The sequence below is a fragment of the Callorhinchus milii genome, unplaced genomic scaffold (genome assembly GCF_018977255.1).
Source record: "Callorhinchus milii isolate IMCB2004 unplaced genomic scaffold, IMCB_Cmil_1.0 Scaffold26, whole genome shotgun sequence".
Taxonomy (NCBI): Eukaryota; Metazoa; Chordata; class Chondrichthyes; order Chimaeriformes; family Callorhinchidae; genus Callorhinchus; species Callorhinchus milii.
In genome coordinates, this window is record NW_024704767.1 from 415,929 (window position 1) to 433,461 (window position 17,533).

Genomic DNA, 17,533 nt, shown 5'->3' on the forward strand with positions numbered 1-17,533 from the left:
CGCCCCAACTCGGGGACTCTGAACCTCACACAGTCTCGGCAGACACCTCCACTCCATACCAGCGGAGCGCTGCATTGACGGAAGTGCCGGGCTTCAGACGAGACGATAAACCGAGGTGGATGTTAAAGATCTCACGGCACGATTCTAAAAGAGAGGTCATTTCTCCTGAATATCCTGGCCAACAGTCCGCACCCCCTCCTGCCCTCCACAGATGAAATTGGTCATTCACTTCATTGATGGGGCTGGAGTGGGTGGGGGGGGGGGGGGGGGGAATTGCTATGTGCTAAATTGGTTGCTGCGTTCGCCTGCGAAAGTACACAGTCACTGCACTTCACACTAAAATACCGTGAAGTGCTTTGAGACATCCCGCAGGACACGATATTTTACATCCAGGTAGAGTATGTCGACACAGCGCATTGCAGACCTGTGGGAGGTCTTTGACCCCACACACACAGGCGGGTATACACACACGCGCGCATGCTAACACACGTACGTACACACACACGCACCACCAAATGGCTTCAGTCCTCAGCAGGTTTACTGAAACGCTTTTGCCGGACATTACTTTTCGAAAAACAAAACAAAACAAAACGAAAAAAAAAAGCATCTGGCAGTGACTCTGTGAGCCCAGCTTCTGGACTCCATCAGTCTCTTTTGATAGCATTCCATCCTCTGAGTTTCTTACTCTCAAATCCCGTTAAACGTTGGCCGCCGAAGTGAGGAGGTTTTTTTTTTGTCTTGTTTGAACACTGCTCTTTTGTGCTCACTCGCACATGAATTTCCTTTACAGTCGTGCTTTGCCTTTGCCTTCCTGACCAGAGAGAGGTCACTGCTTTTTTTAAAAAACCTGAGGCTTCTGCGGAAGGTGGGAAAGAGTGTCACACGTTAGGGCACAGTGCTTCCTGACCCAGCAAGACAAGAGAGAAGGTGCTCTGGGCAACCCAACTTTCTGTGGGTCTTAACCATCACACAGCCGTTTTTCGCATCAAGAGGGCGTCTCTTCACCCAGAAATGACTGGAAGCCAGAGCCGAGGACTGGGGATGAGAGTAGCCGAGGAAGGGGTGGGGAAATGGAGGGGGGGTGGTTGGGGGGGGAAAGGTAAACCCCCGAACTTAGTCGAAAAGGAAGCTCTTAAAAGCTGGGAGGTGGACCAATTCATCTCTGGCTCTTGTGGAAGCACTTTGGCACTTGTGTTTGTAGAGGTTTGCTGGTGCATCAGTGTCGAGGAAAGGTGAAACAGTCTCCCTGATTAAAATGCAACTTAAATGATGTTGAGCCAACAGTATGTAATTAGATGCATTACTTACGCCTGCCTTGCCTGCACTTGCCCTGGATTGATCTAGCTCCTGCATCTGCTGAGAGCTGCCTTTTTTTTAATATATATTTATATTTTTTCATAGTTCTAATCCTTGCGTTTGATATCGCGCCTTATCACGTCTTCGAGACATCTCAAAGCGCTTCACAGGGTATATTGTCAAGTGGATTGACTGTGTATTTTGTGGGCGAAACGCGCCAGCCAATTGCGCACAGCAGTGTCCCACAAACAGTCGTGGATTGAGTGACCAAATTATTATTTACTATTATTTTTCGGAAGGGATCATTACCCCTGGAAATCGACTAACCACCACAGTTGCTAGTTACTGCTGGGTAACCAGAGGCGTGTGGAGCAAGGAAACTTGCCCAATGTTTGCCTGCCCGGGAATCAAAGCCAAGTCCTCTCCTTTGCGAGGCGAGTGCTCTAACCATTACGCTACGGAACTCCATACCGGACTCCACTCCATTTATACAGATATCCAGAAAACATTCAACAAAAGACAACGCTGCATTAAAGTCAGAGTCCTTCAGTGCTTCGGCTGAAATGCAAAGACGCCAGTTGCCAGCGGTTTTGCTCTAACCTCAGATTTGCCTGCGCAGAGTTCCAGCCTGTGTGGGGAGAGATAACAGTTCGTTCGAAGCTGTCAGTCAATAGCTCGGTTGCCCGCACAATCTGATATTGGCCGGCGAGGGGCTGAAGTAGGGAGCATTAAAGAGCAATCGTAACAAAGGCTCAAAATCACAGTCACCTGTCTCAACTGTTCGTCTCTCCTCCCCAATCTTCTCGCCTCCCCCTTCTCCGCTGAAGAAACAACTCTGGATGAGCATTGCCAACAGCTTCGAAAACTCCAAAGATCCTTTTATTACTCTAGGCCTCAAGTAATAATAATCCCTGTGCAATTTTGCATGCAAACATGAGGGACGGAACCTTGCTGAGCGGAAATTGGCTACATCAAATGCAAGGGTTATTATGTTTTCCTGTTTTAGTTAACAAATTCAATCATTTATTATTAGTATTACTAATAATAAAACTCCTTGCATTTGGTGGTCAGAATATCTCAAAGCACTTCACGGGACGGACTGGAAAGTAATGCTGGCAGTGTGTAATTTGTGAGTGGATTTACAGCAGAAAAAGGCAGCAAATCTCAGGCTCGGAGTAATTTGGGAGCGTAATTGCCCTGTTGCTGGGACAGCTGCTGGACTCGTAAGAAAATTTAAAGCAAGGTTATGGATTTCCAATCTACTGTATTGACAGATCTGGCAATTGGGATTCATGGACAAGAGTGGCTCAGCTGGGAGAAGGATATTATTCTTATATTGCTTGCACAGCACATGTTGGCAATTACATTTGAGGTCAAACCAGAGAAACTCCAATTTTTAGTAATGAAAAAAAAGCTATGAGATGTCATTGACAGGCCTCAGCGACGGTCAAGTTAAGACAGGAATACCGGCCATTCATATTGGATTGGCATATGGCAGTCTGTACTCAACGCTCCCCCAAACAAATGTGAAAAAAAACAGTCATTACATTCTACAGTAATTCCTGTGAAGCACTTTGAGATAACGTGATGAGACGCTGTATCAAATACAAGGATTATATTTAACAAGAAGCCAATCCAGGCTTGTTGGAACTCTCTCCCTTATCCCCGTGTCTCGCCACCCATTCCCTTCCCCGTCGCCCACACGCCTTTATTTCACAGCTAAATGCGGTACCTCTTCGACCGTGCCTCGGATCACCACTCCCTTACCCCCGTTTCCTTCTCCCTTGCTTGGCTTCCAATCGAGTCACTGTGAAGCCCTGTGCGACAGTACCCTATATGACTGGCACTATGCAAATGGTAGTAGTAGTAGTAGTTGTTGTAGGGGTCAGCCTGGCCTAGTTGGTAACACGGCTGGACTTTGAATCCACACAGTCTAGGCTGACCTTCCAGCGCAGTGTTGGGGAGAGACGCACATTGCGTTGTCGGAGAGGCTGTCCTTGGGACGAGTTGAAAATCCTAATTCTTTGTGCTGCATTCCAGAGCCTCACCAAAGAGATTGAAGCCACTTCTTTGCGTTCTGTATCCAGATGTTTGAATACTGTTGTTCACTGAGTGCCTTACACCAGCCACACCACTCTTGCAAATTTAATGCGTCTCCAGTCCCCAAAGAACTAACTGGATTATGCTTTACACATAAATGTTGACGGTAGATTATACAGCATTAGTTCAGTGTGATTGCTTTTCAAGCCCCCGAACCACAATCTTGTACAGCTGAACTGACTGAAAAGGGAGAGAATAAAAAGCTAGGTAAAGGATTGTGACGTGCAAACTAATCAAACTCTTTTCAGCTGGAAAAAGGTAGCAGTGTTCGCAGACTATTAAAATAAAATTAAGGAACAATGAGAACAGGAAGGAGTATTCCCCTCCAGGGTCAAATAGAATTGGTCGTTCACTGCATGGCTGTTTGTGGGACGTTGCTGTGCACTAATTGACTGCCACGTTTTGACACAAAACACACAGTCCCGGTACTTTACAGAGTATACCGTGCAGTGCTTTGGGGCGCTGTATCAAATGCAAGGATTATTATTGTTAATATTATTATGGTTTGAAGACTTTTTCTCGTGAAAAAATACCTGACTCTGAGACCACCGAGTGTTACCAATTGATACCAGGCTGACTCCTACAACAACAACTCCTACTACTATCATTTGCACAGAGCCCATCACGGAGGGTACCATCTCCGAGAGCCGCTATATAAATGCAAGTTGTTATTGTTGCTGTTACTGTCCATCTAACCCTTCCCAAACCCACCACACCCAATCTCCCCATCTGCACATCGCACTTTTGCTTGTATTTTCGAGACACAATGATGGAAAGAAAAAAAAGCCATTTATTGTGGGTCGGTTAATGTGTTTTTTGGGACCACAAGGATGACACTCTGCAACAGAAGCCTGTTCGGGAGGAAGGAATCTCTTCGCAACGCTCTGTATCCCTTTCATTTTCATTCTCCCCATCTCCTTGGACGCACACCAAGACTGGACCTGACTCTCTGCTCCAGCGTCTCTCCAGTCCTCGGTAGCATTCCGAGCACATTATCCCCTCCTCGAAATCCGTGCAAATGCTGGCACCGCTTCTGCATTCCCACTGAACCCTGGATGCTGTTTAAACACTGACCACAGCCACAGCAGGAATCATCGCTACAAGCAAACAAGCATCCGTTCCCACAGAGCCACTCCTGTGACTAATGCGCACGACAGCTTTCCCCCTCCCAGCCCCCTCCCCCTCCACTAAAAAAGAGAGAGCGACCCTGGTGAATTATTGCTTCCGATGGGTTTACGGGCAATTGTGAGGTTCGCTCTGCCTGGCCGAAAGTCTGTGACCGTTAGTCTTGGCCTAGTGCTCCCAAACCCCAGCGCAAATATTGACATGTGTGTGGGGGGGGGGGGGGAAATATTGACGTTTTCTGAAAGACGCAGCTGACATTTTGCCTTCCTTCCCTGACAACTATTGTTGCAGCGAGCTGGCTGCTCTCTCAACTCCCCTTTCAAACACTGGCCTTTCGCTTCCTGCATTACTAATGAAGGAAAATGTGAAATTCCACAAGAAGCCGAGAGAGCACTCACTCCGCCGCTCGCCCAGAGGTACCCGTGGAACGTTAAAGCCATTGCCCCCGGCCCCCACCCCTCCAGTTAGCACCACAACAGGTTCTTCCCAGCCAACATCAGCCTCACTGTCCCTCGTCAGTGGAACGTCCAACAACTTGCCCGCCCGCAGTCATGCTGTAAGCACTCCATCAGCATCGACCGAGCAGGTTTTAGTTTAATTAAAGTCACACAGTCAATCTCCATTTATTGTCCCACTGTTGCCAACCCGTTTTCTCCCCGGGAACTGTTTTCTCTTGTGCTTAACCTCGATGTCACCTACAAAATGCACAGTCACTACACTTCACCGCAAATCCTGCGAAGCACCTCCGAGACGTCCTCCCGACGTGAAAAGCGCTGCATCAAATGCAAGGATTATTACTATTATTGAACTTAATTTCTGAAAACAAATAGGTATTAAATATTAAACCATTCCTTTGGCGGGTGGACGTGTGCCTGTGTGTGAGTGTGTGAGAGTGGGAGGGGGCTTAAATAACAAAACTGGGAACCACATCCTTGTCTCTTATACAAAATCGGCCAATTTTTTTTTCCTACTTCAGAAATAAGGTCCATTCACTGATCCACCACTTTTCCCCTCAATGGGGGGATGATCGGGTCCTTGTTAATTCAGGAAAATTGGGCTGACTCTTAGTTCATTAGTGAGCTTCCAAGCCTTCAAAGATGCAAATCACATAAGCCTTACACCAAACAGATTGAGATGTTGCAAAGGAGGAATTCCACTGATGAAGGCAATAGCTGTCTTCTGCGCAGCTTTTTTTCCCCCCCTTTATCGGCTTAAAAGTTTACACACAAACTGGATGGACCCACGGACAAGGGAACAACAAACAAAGAGGCTCAAGTTATATAAAAAAAAAGTTTTCATTTCCCACGCTGACACCGCTGCCAATGCAGAGCTGCCATTGAAATGCCCTGGCAGTAATCAGTTATCCACAGGGCATTCACAGTCAGTTATGATGTTGATGAGTTAGTGCTAAGACTATTGCCGTTGCTTGTGAAATAGCTTACACATCCCATACATATGAGCTTCCAGCCCCCCGACACTGTTCTGTGCTTTATTCAAGGCTTTGGACAAACCGGACAACCTCCCAAACACGTCCGTTCCTCTTTATTGAGGGACGTTCTCCACATTGGTCCAATGCGCGCTCTCTCTCTCACTCTCTAACTGTACTCTTGGAAACCCACCAGGTCTCACACAAGCCCCAATCCCTTAACTTGAGTGCTCCGAGAAGCTACCCCGCGTGAATGGCGCTACATAAATGCAAGTCGTTGTTAATTGATCCATAAAGAAACTCGAAAGGATTGAAGCTGTTATGTGTTTTCCTGCAATAATGTATTTCTTGAATAGTCCTGAAGACAAAATCCAAGTAACTTGGAACTAACAGTCAGTAACTCCGGAATCTCGGGCCACGATCCCATCGGTTCAGCCTTTCTGCCCACATTCTCTGAAACTCCATCCCAGAGTCCCTTCGCCTCACCCTCTTGCTTGCTTCCTTCAAAACCCTCCTCTTCGACCGTGCCTTTGGTCACCCTAACTCATACCTTCCATCCCTCCTGATGCCAACCCCCACCTCAATTATCCAACGCCTTGAAAAGTTGCAGTCCTCCTGATGTGAAAGGTGCCGTACAAATGTAATTTGTTGTTGTTGTTGGACAGGAATAAATTATTCAGGCAAATAGCTTTTGCTACTGTCTCGGAGCAGTGAGGTGACACTGGCTGTAGGTGCAGACACATCACAAACTAACTGGTCCAGTCACCTTACATCCGCTTGCCACACTGCAGGAGTAAATCAGTATGCGTTGCCTCACACTCTTCCCCCTTTATATTCAAACCTTGGCATTTTAAGGCTCGGGCAATAGAATTCTTACACAATAGCAAATAACTCAACATGTTCCAAAACAGAGGCAGATTAGGGGAAGAGACAATTACAGATATACGGCGTCCCAGAGGATAAGCAGACTCGATGCATCACCCTGGTTAGGTTCCGATTGCACATCAACATTTTTTAAAGTCCCCATAAGTTGCGCTAGGCGATGAGGTAAATCCTTCTGGCACGGCGGCAGATGAAGCCAGCCATAAGAGAGACTGTGACAGCCCCACAAGTTAGCAAAAAGGGGAAGAGGGAGAAGCAATCCCCTAATAAGCCAGCGCGAGCAATAGGTATTGCACTTACTGCCCTGAAAGATGCCCCCAAATCCAAAATGATTACCAGATTATTCTGGAAGATCGAAAGCAAGAGGGACCAGCCAGCGGAGGTTGGGAAAGGAGAGGGGAACAAAAAATATCAGTGAACAAAAGCTGCACAAAAGAACAAGATGAATTATCTGCAGGCAGCCCCGGTAACCAGCACAGAGCTTCGTGGAAGAGAATGCAATTGATCATTTTGCAGAAGAGGTGTCCTGATCCAATCTGAATTTATTTAATCGTGATACTTATTGCTTTTTTTTCCCCCCCCCCTCTCGATCTTTCTCTCTCTCTCTCACACACACACACGGCGAATGCATATTTCATTAACAAACTGAAATCCTCTGGGTTCTCTCTCTCTCTCTCTCTCTCTCTCTCGTGTACGACATCTAAACCTACTGGTTGTTCCACAGGATGTAAAGGGTGCCCTCATTTGGTTGTAACCTGACCTTACTCTGCTTTCCTACCAGCGTCTGTTCTTTATTTATTGCAAACGTCACTTTGCTGAAGGCAACTGGAGATCCGAGCAGCATTGCGTATCTACTTATGTGTCGGCCTTACTAAAGTCGGTAGCATGGTCAGAAGGTTGTGGGTTCAAGCCCCCATGTCAGGACGCTGATCTCACAAGCAATGACACTCCAATACAGCACTTGAAGAGTTTTGCACTGTAAGAGGTCCCGTCCTTCACATGAGACCTTCAATCGAAGTCCCGTCTGCTTTTCAGGAGGACGTTGAAGATCCTGTGGCGCTATTCGAAAAGAGAAGGGAGTTTCTCCCGATGTCCTGGCCAACAGTCCCCCAAATAAAATGGATCATTCACTTCACGACTGGTATTGAGCCATTGGTGAGTGCAACCTGGATGTCGGGTAGGCCTACAAAAATACACGGTCACTACACCTTATAGTAATTCCCGTGATCTCAATGATTTAGAAGGAATGAGTTCCGCACTAAGGAAACCTGTTAAGAAATACCAAAAATTAGATCCTACAATTTCGGCTGAGAATCCCACATCAATATCCCCCCCACCCATTCCTCTACATTAGCCCACCCTGAATGGAGACAGACAACATTAGGGCTGTTTTGTACTGAGCGCCGAGGGCTGTTGTATCTAGGACGTTTCCAATAGCAGAGAGAGAGAAAGAAGAGCGAGTAGGTCTCATCTCACTAATCAGTCCTGAAGTCAGACTCGCGTCTCTGAGATGAAAGGACCTCGTTCAAACACAATCAATCATTGAGTCCTTCAAAAATGGTTTCCTAGGTCGGTCAGTGTGTGTGTTATTCCTTTCAATAGTGTCATTAAAGCCCATTAAAGGGCCGTGTCAGGAGGTCAGGCATCACAAAGGGATGGGGCAACATTGAGACAAGGAAATGTCAAAGAGTGAGTCTTGGGAATAAGAGACAGGAGGGATGGGTGGTGGTGGGGGAGTGGGGGAAGGAAACGCTGTGCAATACATGAGACAGAATTCCACACTACAGGATATATCATATGGTATCCATACTGCACCAGTTCTATTGAGATATAATTTACTCTTATGTAATGTCTTTCACGTCAGGAGGATGACTCGATGGGTTCAGATTCTTTCTTCCTCTCAATCGTTCTCTCTCCATTATATCGGGATTCAGAGAGTTCTTTTTCTTCTGCTCTGAAGAACTCGCTCTTCTTTGCTTTGACCGTTCTTGGCGTGTTCTCTCCTTCAACATTGCCACTGCTCTCCCTTTCACTGCTCCCTTACACTGCACTGGAATCCCTTTGTTCATTTATTTCTCTTGTATTCTATAGTTAGTCCGCTTTGTTTGCTCCATTGGTTTCTTTGTACCTTTCCTTCTCATTCACGGAATTCATCTGAAATAATCCTTGCCTTTAATACAGTACCTTTATAATAAAATAATACAGTACCTTTACCAAGCCAAAGCCTGTCAAAGTACATGGTTTTCTGTAAAACGAGGTGACATCACTTTGCAAACAGCAATATCCCACAGACAGCCATGAAGTGATTGACCAATTTTTTTTACCTGGGGGATCATTGGCCTGGACACCGCAAAAGACACAGGACTAGACGCTCTCCTCTTTTCAAATATCTTTAACATCCACCTGAATAGGTAAACAGAATCTCAGTTCAACATCTCATCCAAAGGATAGCACCTCCGACAAAGTAGCACACCCCCCACCCCTCCTCCCCAGCATTGCACTGGAGAGTCGGCCAAGACGATATGAGTTCAAAGTCCCAATGTGGTGGCTTGAACCCACAAACTTCTAACTTGGAGGCGAGAGTGCTAGGAACACCCGCCTATCATTGCTTTTGTGGTATTCCTTTCATTTATTTTTAACGACTCCAGAGNAAAAAAATTCTAAACTTCCATTCCAACGTTTCTTATTGATCAAATATATATATATTATAGCTTTGTTTAACGTATATCTCACCCTTTTTTCCCCATTTATTTCCTTCTTCGTTCTTACCATCCTTGCACTCTCTGTGTGGATTTTCTTTCATATCAGTGATTGCTGTAGAGCTCAGTGTGATTTGTCACTATTTAGAAGCTTTCTTCTACCCTTGGGAATTGCCTTCCTCTCTGTGAAGCCAAGGCACACTGCTTGCTAATCATTGTAACACAGCAATAATCGTTCCTCTTCCCCTCGTCTCCTAGTCACAAGACTTGTTTGCTCTTTGTCTTTCTCCCTCCACTCCATTTCCATGTTATGCCATCCCTTTAGGTTTCCATTCCGCCCTGACCTTCTGACACTACATCTAAAGGTCTGCAACGATACCACCTAATGAAAGATAATGACTAACACGGAAACAGATACAAAGCTCACTGTCAGACCACTGTCTGCACTATAACTGTCTACACCTGTGCGGCACGAGTACTTTACTTCAATGCTACAGTTATAGAATCACAGAATCTTACAGAAGCACAGAAGGAGGCCATTTGGACCATCGTGCCCGTGCCAGCTCTTCGAAAGAGCTACCAACTCGTCCCACTCCCCCGCCCTTACCCTGCATTTTTTTCATTTTTCAAGTAAATATCCAATTCTCTTTTGCAAGCTACTATCAAATCTGCTTCCACCACCCTCTCATTATACAGTGCATTATACATAAATAAATATGTATGCCAGGTTTTATCGAGAGTTCCCTGTTGATAGGCTTTGCATCTCCTAGAGAATTGTTCAGTCCAGAAACTATTTCTGTCGCCAGCAGTTTAAATGGTGTCAAACCCCTTTCACGCATTTTGCAGCTGGCTCCTGCTAAGGCCTCGTTTCAAGCCTGCATCTTTCCTATTTACCAGCCAAGGCAATCCGCGCCAACTACGAAGGTGATGTTGGGAAGAGGCTGACTGTGAGGCGGAGGAGGAGGAGAGGGTTCTGTGGGAAAGAAAGAAAACAGCCAATATTCCCAATTCCTGATGGCTGCCCAGTGACCTGGTAAAGTGGGTATTCGAGTGTGGCTTTCACGCCCGCATAACCCGCTGTTACTTAATGGGTCTATAATGCGCCATGTGTAAAGTATGTGTAAAGGGACCGAGGCTAACACATGAACAGAGAGTGTTTGAGTGAAGCACTCGGCAGTGCCTTCGTATCCTAGGCATTAGGAAGATTTATAAGCCAACCTCTCCGCCACCCCAATCACAACACCCCATTTGCATTCATTGAGGACTGTCTGCTCTTGTTAGTAATGTTACTGTCCTTGTGTGCATCCACACAGTAGAACAATACGAGCTGGCTGTCAAAGCAGAGAATAGCAAATAGCAGGGGAATCTTTGGCCGCAAAAGGTCATTTGCGGGCTTTTGTTAGAATATCTGCAATTTCTGCAGAAAGGCATAACAGGGCTGGCTCCATTTAAGAGTGGTTTTGTCTCTCCCTAGCTTATCAGTGGCATAATAACCATAATCTAATAATAACAATCCTCGCATTTGACCTAATGCCTTTTTTTCTGTAAAGCACAGCAACTGTGTATTTTGTAGGTGAACGTGGTAGTAATTTACACACAACAATATCTCTCACAAACAGACGTCAAGTGAATGGTCAGGTTTTTTTTCCTAATCTGGGAGATTGTTGGCCAGGACACCAGGAAGAAACACCCTTTCCTTTTTTTAATAGCACCGATAGGATCTTTTAATGTCCACCTGAACAGGCACAGACAGGAATCGGTTTAATATTTCAGCCAAAGGATGCAGTACATCCTTCAGCACTGTACTGGAGAGTCAGCCTAGACTATGATCTCGAAGGGGTATTAAAGGGAAAGCTCGATGGGTACATGAGGGAGAAAGGAATAGAAGGTTATGCTTGAAGGTTTAGTTGAGGAAGGGCAGGAGGAGGCTCATGTGGAGCATAAACACCGGCATAGACCAAATGGCTGTTTTCTGTGCTGTATATTCTAATGTATTCGAATGTAATGTAAAGTCTTGACGTGGGGCTTGAACCCACAACCTCTGACTCAGGAAATTTTCTAAACAGAACCAGGAAATAAAACAAAACATCAACAGTATAATATGGCGGATCATGAGATATCAAGTGGGAGCATTAAACCTTCCTTAGCAACAAAAATAACTTGCATTTATACAGTGCCCTTCATGCTGGGCAGGGTCTCCGTGTGCTTAACAGTGTTAGTGCCTTAACAATTTGCAATTATAATCTACAGCTTTAACAGATCCCACAGTAGATGCTAAACTACTGCTAAAAAAGGGTCATGAAAAGGTCCACAAATAACATTCTGGGGCTGAGAATTTTCACAGTTAATTATTTTTTCCCCCCAAAAAAATATGCACTTGAGAACGAATAGCCTGAAACGCTGTATTCATAGCAGGAAGCCTTTTCTTGTTGTCACATCGCAAGGTATTTCTGTTTAAAGTGCCACAGTTTATTTACACGAGCAGCCGATTGTTGAAACGCGTTTGCCAGCACTGTTTAATTAAAGCAGCTAACGCTCGCAACATCTCATTGACACCACGTGATTCTGTTTAATATTTAGTAATTGCTTACATTAATCATAGAACGTGAAATACTTGCAGCTTCCCCTGCCCACCCGCGCCCCCCCGCCCGCCCAGCCGGTGGCAAAGTGGGCTACAAAAGAGCACGGCCACAAGTATTAGGTCATTCAGACCAGAACTGTCACGGGTTTGTGTTAGAGAAGGAAAGAGAAAATAATAATCAACTATCCCTCAACTATCCACAGGTGGAAGGTGTGTGTGTGTTTGTGTGTATGTGTTTGGGTGTCAGGTGAGGACAGGAATGATTGAAGGAATGAATGAATGAATAAATGAATGGATGGTTTAGTTAGGTGGTGATGCCACCCATGGTTAAATAGCCTGCCAACATTCACCGTCAAGTCACACACACAAATAATGACCACTTGGGCGAGGTGCGGTCGCAGTGGGAGCCTGTGGAGCTATAATCCCACCAGCAGCAGGGAGTAAAGAGTCCAATACCTTTAGGGGAGAATCACAGGTTGGTGGAGGGGGGGAGGAGATTGTGGGCAGACGGATGGAGTGGTGGGGGGGGGGGAAATTATTAAAGAACACAAATCGTTAAGGATGCAAACTGACAGCTTGGTGGGCCAAACTGTAACCCTGTGAAAGGAACAGAATCTTTTTGCCTAGTGCGTTTACGCATCTGGATTCATCTCGAATATTTCCAGCGGACAAAGGGGCCATTCGACAGGACAACAAAGTGGGGCTGTGAATGGAGCTTCCACTGTGTGTAAAACACAGGTCATCTGTTTACAGCGATTAAAGATTCTGTGGCAGAGCCCTGGCTTCACAGAACATGACTGTGTAAATACAGTTCAACTTCCCATCTGCCTGTTCATCCAAGTATCAGCCTCTAATGAACGCGATGAGCGAGAGGAGACTGAACACAGTGTGCTGACCTACCCCGAACCCCCACCCCCTCCACCACCCCCCCGCACCATCCCTAAATGCTTTGTTTTAAGAGCAATAACATTTAATTTAATGGTTACGCAGGTGATACAAGCGCGAAAAGCGACGCAGGAGGTTGAATTCTTTTTTAAACACCCCCTCCACATCCCAGAGAAAGAGGAAGCAGGTTGTACAATTTTGTAAGACACGGCGTGAATTTAACCTGCATCGCATGCATGAGTAATAGCAGCAAATAGCACCTGCAGGAATAAAACATAAATACTCGTTCACCAAATGAGTTTGCTTTTCAACGCAGCAAAGAGCGTGATTTGAGACTTGATCTCAGCATTATATTTTAAACCTCCACCGTCAATCACAGGCGTCAATCTCAGTTGCACTCTCTGAAAATTGTTGGGATGAGTTTCAGAGAGTGAGAGAGAAAAGATATATAATCAGAATAATGTACGGACAGCTCTGCTAAAAACGTTTGCTCTCTCCAAGACTCTCCCTCGCCCCAAAAACAGGCAATTCAATGGTTCACCCACAAATATACAGTCACTCCACTTTTACAGTATATTCTGTGAAGCGCTTTTAGACGTCTCAACGACGTGATAACTCGCCATATCAAATGCAAGGATTATTATCAATATTATTCCAAATTACTGACACTGAATTCAGAAAGAAAAAAATTAAAAAGGGATTTTTTTTTTAAGTGAGTATTGGAATGGGTTCGATTTCCCCCAACCTGACAGTTCAGCTAAGCAAGGGAAACATTCAGTAAAGTGTAGCAACGTTAGTGGAAGTGAAGTGGGTTCTTTTTTGGGGGGGGGGGGGTGTAGGAAGATTTTAATGGCATTTCTCTTCTCTATTTCATCCCGCGACCCCCACCAAAAAAAGTAATGAAATGAGAAAAACTACGGGGATGTCTAACATCGGTTTGATCAGTCGGTACGAGACACAAGTAAAGAAAGAGAGAGAAGAGAGAGAGAGAAAGAAAGAAAGAAAGAGGGGTGTGGGGTGGCAATCACTGTGGATGAACTCTGTATAATAGGAACCACAGAACAATTAAATGTTAGCTTCGCCTATCCCGGAGCCTGACTGTGTGAATTATTCATTGTACTGTTAAATAGAAGAACAATTTTATAACATTGCTGACAAATTCACTCACAAGAGGCAAAGCAAATGTGCAAAAATAAAATACTACTTATTCAATATACCAATCTCTCTCCACCTGCTACCAACACAGAGATAGAAAGAGAGAGAGAGAGAGAGAAATCCAGGCTAATTTAATTCTGTTTCAACATTGCTGACACAAGGCATAGCTTTAAAAACATTAACATTCCCCAAAACACACAGACACACAGCATGAAAGAGTTTTTTTTTTCTGGGAGTGGAGGGGTGGTGGGGGGGTGTTAGAATGAGCTACATCAGTGCAATTGCATAGCAAACTGAGGCAGACCGTTCTTTGCAATAAGATTCTGGTGAGCAAATCCAGTCTAACGTACTGTTCCCAAATCGTGCAATTCCCATCTTATTTTTTTTTTGGGGGGGAGAGAGAGGGGGTAAAACAAAACATAACTGAGAAGAGATTAGCAGGTAAGGGGAAAGAGGGTGGAGGGGGGAGAGAGAGAGAGAGAGAGAGTGGGGAGAGTGAGGAAAGAGTAACAGATCTCTTGTGATCACAATTTAAAGGGCTGATTTTAATGTAAACAGAGAGGGAGAGGGAGAGAGAGGGGATGGGGGGACATAACCGAGAGAGAATAGATCATACTTACTTGGGAGAAGCTGGGAGCTCTGAGAGAGGGAAGTGGATGGAGAGAGTGTGGGAGAGAGAGAGAGAGGGGGGAGAGAGAGAGAGGCTGTGTGATTCCCAGATGGTTGGTGATGGCTGGAGGGGCTCTGGCGATGGGATGCGTTGACTCAGACGAGAGGCAAGTGACTGACTGGCGTCCCCCTGTTCCAATGGGGATCAGCAGGGATTGGCGAGAGAGGTTTGATTAAAGTCCTCGGGAGAGAGAGGGAGAGAGAGAGAGAGAGAAGAGGAGGAGAAGAAATTGTCTTTATTGGACGCTGCTCTTGGGAGCACTGGGTTCCCTTTAGCATCCAAGAGGGGAGGGAGGATTGTGATGGGTAGAAGATAAAAAGGACCAGTCGTGGGTGATGGAGGGATGAGTGGATGGATAGACAAGACAAGGGAGGGAGGGAGGGAGGGAGGGGGAGGGAGGAAGAAGGACGGACGGGGTAAAAAGGAGAGAAAGAAAGAGAGTGAAGGGTCAAAGAAAAAAAAAGAAGGATCAGCTGTTTGGGTGGTGGAATGATGGAGAGGGAGAGGGAGAGGGAAGGGAGAGGGAAGGGGATGGGGGAAGAGAAGCAAAGGAGAGATACAGATAAAGGAAGAGATGGAGAGGAGGGGGGGAGAGGGAGAGAGAGGGAGAGAGAGAGAAAGAGAGAGAGAGAGTCTTGTCCCTGTCCTGTTGTTGACTCTCAAATCAGATGCTTTCGATCCTGGTTTCTTTCTGGCAGATCTCGAGGGGGGGAAAAAAATCACACACAACCCAACAAAAGAGATGGTACTGTGTTGAGATACTAACACTAACAGCGCAAAACTAGGGAGGGTCAACTTTCACTGAGTAGATGTCTCTCTCCATCTCTCTCCATCTCTCCATCTCTCTCCATCTCTCTCTCTCCACATCTCTCTCCATCTCTCTCTCTCTCCATCTCTCTCCATCTCTCTCTCTCTCCACATCTCTCTCCATCTCTCTCTCTCTCTCCATCTCTCTCCATCTCTCTCTCTCTCCACATCTCTCTCCCTCTCCATCTCTCCATCTCTCTCTCTGTGTGTGTCTCCACACTGTCACTTACCCCTGAGCTGAAACCCAACACTGTTGATCAAAGCTGTTGCAGATTTCTTCCTCTTCTTTTTGTTTTCCTGCTTTTTTTCCTGGTGGTTGGTCGGATTAAGAGTCCCAGCTTCCAAACTGTTAAAAGGCTCCAAAGGCTCTCCTCCCTTCTTTCGAAAGGTTATCGAAAGCTGCTTTTAAAGTACTGCGTCAATCACCATTCAAACCAACAGAACAAAAAAAAATCAATCCAAACCGATAAAATACCCCCAAAACGGTTTTTATGATAAATAAATCTATGTTTTCAAATCGTGTTGAGATTTACCTTTGGATTGCAATGAATTTTTTTTCCCCCCCCACCACCCAAAAAAAATGACAGAAAGCAAATAATTTTATGATTGTTTATTTACTCTGCTATTATTTTTATAATTTTTTAATTTAATTTTTAATCAATTGGAAGGACACCCAAGGAAATGGTAGGGAATCTCTTGTCCTATTTCTGTTTTTTTTCTCTCTCTCTCTCTCTCTCTCCCCCCCCCACCCCACTCCACCTTTCCAGATTTTTTTTTAAAAAAAGGATAAAGGTAGAATTACTGACCCCCTTTGAAGACAAATCTACCTCCTCCACCCAAGTCTATAGGCTGGATCTGCCCTCCTGTCTTGTCTGTCTGTGGCTCAGCTTGAAAAAAAAAGAAACAGCTCCCTTTATATTGTCACGTTAATTCCTCTTCACAATGGTTTTTTTTTCACCACAGAGCATCCCTCTTCTCATTCAGTTACACAGTGATGTCTTATTCCACTCCCCCCATCCCACCACACTAGACCCACCCACCCACACACACACACCCACCCACACACACACACACACCCCTCACTCATCATATTTCCCTGTCAATGTGCCCAGAAATCGATTAACCCATCTCATTCGCTTGACTCTAATGATCAGGTTCCAAAGATTTGTTTTCTCTCTCTCTCTTTCTCTCTCCTTTCCTTCCCCTCAATCCCACAGAAAAATAATAAATCTAAAACTCAACAGTGTGGGATGGAAGCAGAGACTGTTCACACAGTTCAACTGATTCCCCAGGGCAAAATATAAAGGTAGACCTTTATTTGGTTTTAGAGAAAAAAAAGTCAATTCATTGATTTGGATTACTGTATGTTCTTTCTTTCTCTGTCTCTCTGTCTCTCCCTCCCCTCTCAGCACATGTGCACACACACACAAACACACACAACACAACACAACGCTTCCTGGGAGGATGATCTGTCTATCTGAACGCATGCAATGGCTCTATCTAATCTCAACGCCTGCACAGCCAGACATGGCTCTGTCTGGGTCTGTGTGATTGCACTGAAGTTGCTTAGCTGAGCTCTGAATATAGCATGTGGGGAAAGTTGTCTGTGCTCAAGTCAGTCTGTCTCCTCTGTGCTCTCTCTCTCTCATTCTATGCCTGCACTGGGCTGTCACCATGGAAGTTTGCCCTGACTAAAGCCACCCACCCTGGAGCTGCCTCCACTAACTAGTCCTTGAAAGGAAGGGACTTTGGTTTGAAGGTAAAGCTGGTAACATCCCACTCCACAACAACTTGCACTTATATAGCGCCCCCGCACACAGGGTAGGGTCCTGCAGTGCTTTACTATTATATTATTTATTATTAGAATTATTATTATCTACTATTATAAAATAATGATAAAAATTACT

General features: G+C 45.3%; 1 long non-coding RNA gene across 1 annotated transcript in view; it reads right to left on the reverse strand.

Annotated features, from left to right (window-relative positions):
* The window catches only part of LOC103186776, a 45,976-nt gene extending 29,318 nt beyond the window's left edge, over positions 1-16,658 (reverse strand). Inside the window, exons 1-2 of the long non-coding RNA XR_006085794.1 lie at positions 16,433-16,658; positions 15,857-16,039 (exon numbers count right to left, since the gene is read on the reverse strand). This is a non-coding gene — a long non-coding RNA (uncharacterized LOC103186776). The remainder of the gene's footprint in view (positions 1-15,856; positions 16,040-16,432) is intronic.
* Between the last annotated feature and the right edge of the window lie 875 nt (positions 16,659-17,533).